Genomic DNA, 6,561 nt, shown 5'->3' on the forward strand with positions numbered 1-6,561 from the left:
TAGTCTCTGGAACCTCGCTGCCACCAAACAGAAGTTGCAGATACAAGCTCTCCATGTGTTGACAGAAGAAATGACACCTGTAATGGGATCTTAGCATCTACTATCACTTCTAACAGTCCATCTATAATCTTGCCTGCAGCCGATGCTGTCTAGCAGGACACGGGGATAAATGACGGCTTCCTAGGAGTTGGCATTCAGCATGGCATGTCTATCAGCTAGCAGAAAGGGGACAGACGTGTCCTGTGTCTATTGTTAGAGGATCATTCTTTCCTTCCTCCTTATCTGCGTTGTTTTCTTACTGAAGATGGTCAGCCAGCCACTGTGGGCCAAGTTGCATATGAACTGGAGGGCTGGCTCCTTGCTCGGAGGAGGAGGGGATCCCGGCATCAGCGACAACCTGGCAGTGGCAGTTAGCTGTGTCTCAAAACCTGAAGTTCACTGAAGGGGTGTATTTACTGAAGGGGTATGTTTAACACACGTGTCATTCGTTCAGCAGAAAGCCATGTGTAGTTGTTATTTAGTTTTAAATTGGACTCATCCCTGGTCTGGGAAGGACCATGAGGCTCCCAGGGTGGGAACCGCCCCCCTCCCCCCCCCCCCCCCCCCCAAAATTGAGCTGAAGCAAAATACCAGAGGAAACAGCCCAAAGAGCATCTCTCAGAAGCAGGTACATATCCCCACTGGCCAGGAGCTCCTCTGAGCAATGACCTCTCCTTGGGCCGGCATTCATCAGAGAGCAGCAGAGCAGGACAGTGCTGATGGCTGTCCCCAGGGAAGGAAGCACAAGTGCTGCAGTGTCAGCCAAGAGCAGCCTAGGAGACCAGTCCCTCCTTTGGCAGGAGCCCACAGCTGAGTAAGCAGAAAGCTGAGTTAAGTGATGAAAACCTCCAGCCATGCTCACATCAGGGGGAGGCAGGGCTCTGTAGGACATAGCACAAAGTAAAAGGAAGGTCCCACCACCCCTGCATCTGACAGCAACATGCTGGTGGTGGGCATTGCTTGGCTGTGGAGCTGGGCAGCCCCATCCCAAAAGCACAGCTCCCCTTTGCAGACCACCCAAGCCCCAACCCTGGTGAACAAGGTGGCTTCCCCAGCACCACAAAAGTGAGAACCATCACTCCCAGACTGGTGTGGCCTCCCAGAGAAAGGACACCTTTCTGGGGCTGAACGAAGCACCTCAGGTTGACTCCTAACCATTCTTTGCAGTATTTTGCTAAAAAACTGAAGTGAAAAATAATTAAATGGCGGTCAAACAGAAATAATTTATATTGGATTTTTAGCCTGTCCACTAGACCAAAACTAACTTGTCATTCAGACACCACTGGTGGAGACGTGGCCCTAGGGGAGGAGAGCTGCTCTCACCGCCTTGCCCTGGGGATGCCCCATACCCCACCCACACTCCCCTGACTCCACCAGTTATCACGGTTTGTGGGTGCCTGGGGACTGCGTAGCGTGGGCAGAGCCATATGCTTGAGTGATGCTCACCAGTAACTCTGTGGCTGTGACCGTGAGAGGCCAGCGCTGTGACGCGGAGGTGCCTAACGCGGCCACCGCAGCTCTGATGCGGTTGCTCCCGCACCCCGGGTAGGAGAGGCGGCGTTAGTCACCGCCGGGCTGCAATCAGCTGCCTGTGTGCGTTGGGATTTAAAATTGGGGGGCGGGGAGGGAAAGAGAGAGGATGAGAAATCAGTCCGTTCTGAGCACAGCTAGAAAGAAATGACTTCAAAAGTCGACGATTTGGAACAAGTTTCCCCTCTTGAAAGATGCTTCTAAATTAGCAGTTTTGGGCCAGTCTCCATCTCTCACCCTCTGAATACCCCTTGTCCCTCCCATTTCACAGGGGGGAGAAAAACAGTTAGCAGCTCCCCCCTCCTAAACAGCATCTTTCTGCAGCTGGCTAAGCTGCAAAATGGATTAGCTTTGATTTACAGCTCTGTACACAACAATTTCAGGCTTGCACAGAAGTCGCGTAGCCTTTCCAAGCAAAACATTTCCTGTGAAGCCCTTTCCGGGGATACTGGGAGACAGAAACAAGACTGGGCCAGCAGCACACTGGCGATCCAGGGGCAGAGATCACCAGGTGGGTGAGAGAGATGCTGTCATGGGCAAAGCTGGCACCCAGCTTGTGCAGGACATGCTTTTCCTGTCCCCAGAAATAAGGCAGAGCCTGGTGCTGGGAGCCTGACTCCAGGACCGAGGAGGTGGGAATGACCTCTGGTTAGCATCTCCTCTGGCCCCAGGCACCTGCATCAGGCGACAGCGGTGGCAGGGACACCAGTGGCAGGCCACAGGCCACGGCACTGACACTCTCAGGTTGGGGCTGCTTAACCCCTAGAAATGCAAGGGTAAGGCAGGTGGTGGGACCTCCACGGATGCTGTGTCTGAATGCTTCAGCCTTGTCCAAGCATTGACTTCTAGACCCACCAGCCTCTCCCTCTGGGGACCTGGCCCAGCCACATCCCTCCTGGCAGGAGATAAACTGCAATTTCTATGGTAGTTGCCTGCTTTGGTTGCACTGTCCCATGCACAGCACAGTGATGAATGCACCGTGGATGCGCCAGCCAGGAGGCAGCTGTGGGGAGGACAGAAGGCAGCCTCTGCCCTCAGCTGCTGGGCAGCGAGTCTGTGCACCAGCAGCACAGGCAACAGCCTCAGCCCAGGGGCATTTAACACCAGCAGAGATGCTGGGGGCACGAGCCATGCAGGCTTGGCCAGTCATTCCATGGCCAAAGCACATTCATTGTGCACCTTCTCTCCCTCCCTGCCTCCCTCCACAGCAACACCCGAATAGCCTGCTTTTGAGGTTGGAAGTCAGGTTTAGAATTTTAATGATATCCTGTATCCCACAGCCTTTCATTTGGGGAGAAACTGCTCTAAATGACCCATTTTTCTGAGTATAATGATAATCATTACCGAGAGGAAAACGAGCGCTGAAGCTGGGGACAAACGCAGGCACAGAGTAGATGGGGTGGCTGATTCCGACTGGCAAAATGCTACATGGAGAAATAAACCTTTTATACTTGGAAGGAACGTAAAGATGTCTTTAAACACGCATGTAAATTTGTAACAAATAAGTCACCGTGGCTCGAAACGGGAAGCAAGAGAGCAGCCATAAATATTTTATCTCCTTGGCAATAAGCTCCAGCACAGCAAATTGTCACATCCTCCTGGGGGAGAGGACGCCTGCTCGTGCTGTTGGCTGGGGAAGCCACAGCATCTCCCAATTCCCACGCAGCCCTCACACTGAGCATCCCTCCTCACCCAGAGCCGTGCAGCTTGGGAACCTTCCCCACCACTGGGTCAGGGCTGCTGTCCTTGCTCGCTCACCCTCCACAGCCACCACGGTGTGACACACAGGTCCTTCCACACACATATCCTCAACAAGGATCAGCAACTTGGATATTTATTTCCTTTTATGGAGGTTTTTTTTTACTTGCAGGAGGGAAAGAATTTCATTAGCAAAGAGAGCCTGAAAAACCAACAGCTCATGTAAATGAGCAGCTCAATCCAAACAGGCCCCAGGCCAAACAAGCAGCATACAGCTCCAGCAGCCAGAGTGCTGGTAAAGCTGCAGCACAGACCCCTGCGGGGGTACCACACCAGTGTTTTGGCTGGGCCACTGGTGGTCTGAGCTGCATGGAAGCATCCCTGACACAGAATGGACACAAAGGAGAAGGTACTGGAGATCCAGCCGCTCACTGGAGTTGGCACTAGGATGAGCAGACTGAATGAGGTATAAACAGAAGGTGCTGTAGAGAGTTGTCCTCAAGATGAAACACAAGGCTCCTCATTTAGTGTCCAGACTTCAGCCTAGAAGTCATCAGCTGCCTCTGATCACGGTGTTCAAGCATCTAAATAATTCAATTAGTTGTGACCCAACGAAAACCTATAAAACCTATAAACATGGGATTGATTGGGAAAGCAGGTTCTGATCCCAGGTAATCACTCTCTTCTGAAGTAGCCTGCAGCAACCCCTTCATCTGGCTTGAACACCAAGGATGCAGCTGGTTAGGTCTGTGAGCGATATAAGAAGTCTGGTCTCTGGATGCTGGAATTGAATTAGACACCAGCAAGACAAATGTTATTAGATTTATTGGATGTCTGGTGGAAGGAAGGCTGGAAGCCAGAGGGAGAGGAATATCTCCCTGGTGACCTCTGGGCAGGCATTATTTTTCTTGCACTGCGTCAAGATGGGTGCAACATTTACCTCCTGAGTGATGTCAGAGCAGCAGGTACCAGTGTTTCCCAACCCCACAGAGACTGAGGCACACTCAAGATGGGGAGAGTGACCCTGAGCTTGGGGCCTACATGGAGATCCAGCCACAGCTGCCTGAGGAGCACCTGGGGGAAATAAATTCCATGGAAGCCAGCCAGGCTTGTCTGCAGCACCATCTCAGGGTGGTTTGGGAGAACAGGGAGCAGCAAAGTTACCCCAGGGATGAACCAGATCATAGAATCATTGATGTTGGGAAAGACCTCTGAGATCATGCAGTCCAACCATTCCTCTTCCACCTGTATTACTTACCAGATACCCCATCTCTGCCAGTAGCTGAATCCCATGAGCAGAGGAGCTCCCCAGCAAGGCTTAGAGGTGGCATTGCACATAGCCCAGACACATGGCTGGATAGAAGACAACTTTGCCAGCCTCAGCAGCAGCCAGACACACACGCTCTCCTTTTATCACCATCACTGGGCTCTGCTCCTCCATGCCACCAGAACAGCCAGCAGCTGCCTCATGTTAATTAAGAGTAGAACAATCACTCTTAATCAAAGGCCAGCCTGATGGCAGCAGCAGCCACCTGCCTGTCTCATGCTCTGCAGACTGCCTGGCTCATCCCACCTCCATTAACCCTATGCTCAGGGCAGAGAGGGGGCAACAGGGGCATAATTGTTTCTCTTGGACTGCTGCTGAGCTGTGAGGTGCCACCACAGCCTGGCAGCAGGCACAAGCCAGAGGCAGCTCCCAGGGAGGACAGCAGTGCCTCCCCACCTACGCCACAATGAAGATATCTCCTCTCCTCAAGCACCCAAGCACCCTGCATGCTTGAGGGACACAAGGAGGAAGCTTTTTTCACAGCAGCAGGACACACAGTTGTTCTTGCTGCCCTTCCACTCTAACACAGCTTCCCATGGGAGCTGGCACAGCACCTCCCAAAAGCCAGCGAACACAGGAAGTGCTCATTACCTTCAGCATCACGTAGCAGGGGTCTCAAAGGATTGCAGCTTGAGCATCAAACTCCTCTGTCCTCCCAGCTCTTCCTCTGTGAGCTTGTTCTGGTTTACATCCATCAGCCTCTTGCTGCCCTCAACTTTTCCCTCCACTGTGTGGGTGAGAGAGGAGGTCAGAGGATAGGTCCTTCAGCTACTGCCTTTAGTCTGGCCCCAGGTCAGAGAAATCAGCAGCTGCCTCTCAGCTCAGATGTCTAGGAGAGAGCCTGCAAGCCAGCCCCTCATTCCTTCATCCACGTATTGCAGAATCACCCCTGCACTGCCCTGTAGGGGTAGGAGATGCCTGCAGGTCTCAGATACATCTTCCCTGGGAGATTTCTGCCCGAGAGCTCCCAGCAGCCCCTTCCCCTACAAATAGACTTTTAGCACCAGAAGAATCCCAGTGCTCTCCTATTTATAGCTTCACACACCAGCTTCCATTTTCTGTTAATTAGCCACCTCTCAATCATGCCTGGATGAGGCCAGGGATAGCCAGGGAGCTGCTTGGCTGTCAGGAGCCCGGTGCTGCTATAGCAGCGCTAAGAGCACTTTGGTGTGGTGGGTGCTGGGAGCATCACTTCCAGGAAAACATGTGCCTCCCTGCCAGCACCCAGCAGAGTGAGGACAAGGATGAGCCAGAGCAGGGAGCGTTCCCATCCTCTGTTTGGGGGGATTTCCAGCAGGCAATGGGGGAAAGGATCCCTGTGAGCAGGATCCCTGTATTTTCCTTTCCCCTTGGTACGATAACGTGGGGTTGTTTGAGGACCTAGCCGTGATTCACACACAGAAGTACAGCCTCAGGCTACTAAAATGGGATCCAAATTTTATATTCCTGACTCCTGGTCTGGCTTGGTCGTGGCACTTGCATCCCTGCCTAGTTGCAGCACAGAAAATCAAAGCTCTAGGCGTTGCTTGCAGGTGAGACTTGGTGGCCAGTTGGGTTAGGCCTGTCCACCCAGAGAGACACTAGCAGAGGTCAAAGCAGTGGCACATTGCTGTATTTTAGATAGATGACTCGTGCACACGTGTGTTGCAGGTTCACTGGCAGCCCTGTGGTGCCTGGGGCAGGAGGGCTCCGTGCGCCAAGTGCCTTGTCACCTGTGTGCCATGCTTTGTCCCCAGCACAAGGATGGCACGGCTCCCTCAGCCAAGAGCAAAACACCTTCTCAGGTGGGGGACAGGTCTTGCTCACTGTCCCCTGGCATGTCCCCATGGCATTGTCACCAATGACCTGGCTAGGAGACCAGCAAGGGTGTGGGTTACCTCTAGTGACAGCAGGCTGTGGGGAGGGCTTGGAGTGTGCTGGAGGAAACAAAATCCAACAGTATCTTGGGGCAAGTGGAGAAAAGCCTG

Source organism: Gallinula chloropus (assembly GCF_964237585.1).
Source record: "Gallinula chloropus genome assembly, chromosome: 6".
NCBI lineage: Eukaryota > Metazoa > Chordata > Aves > Gruiformes > Rallidae > Gallinula > Gallinula chloropus.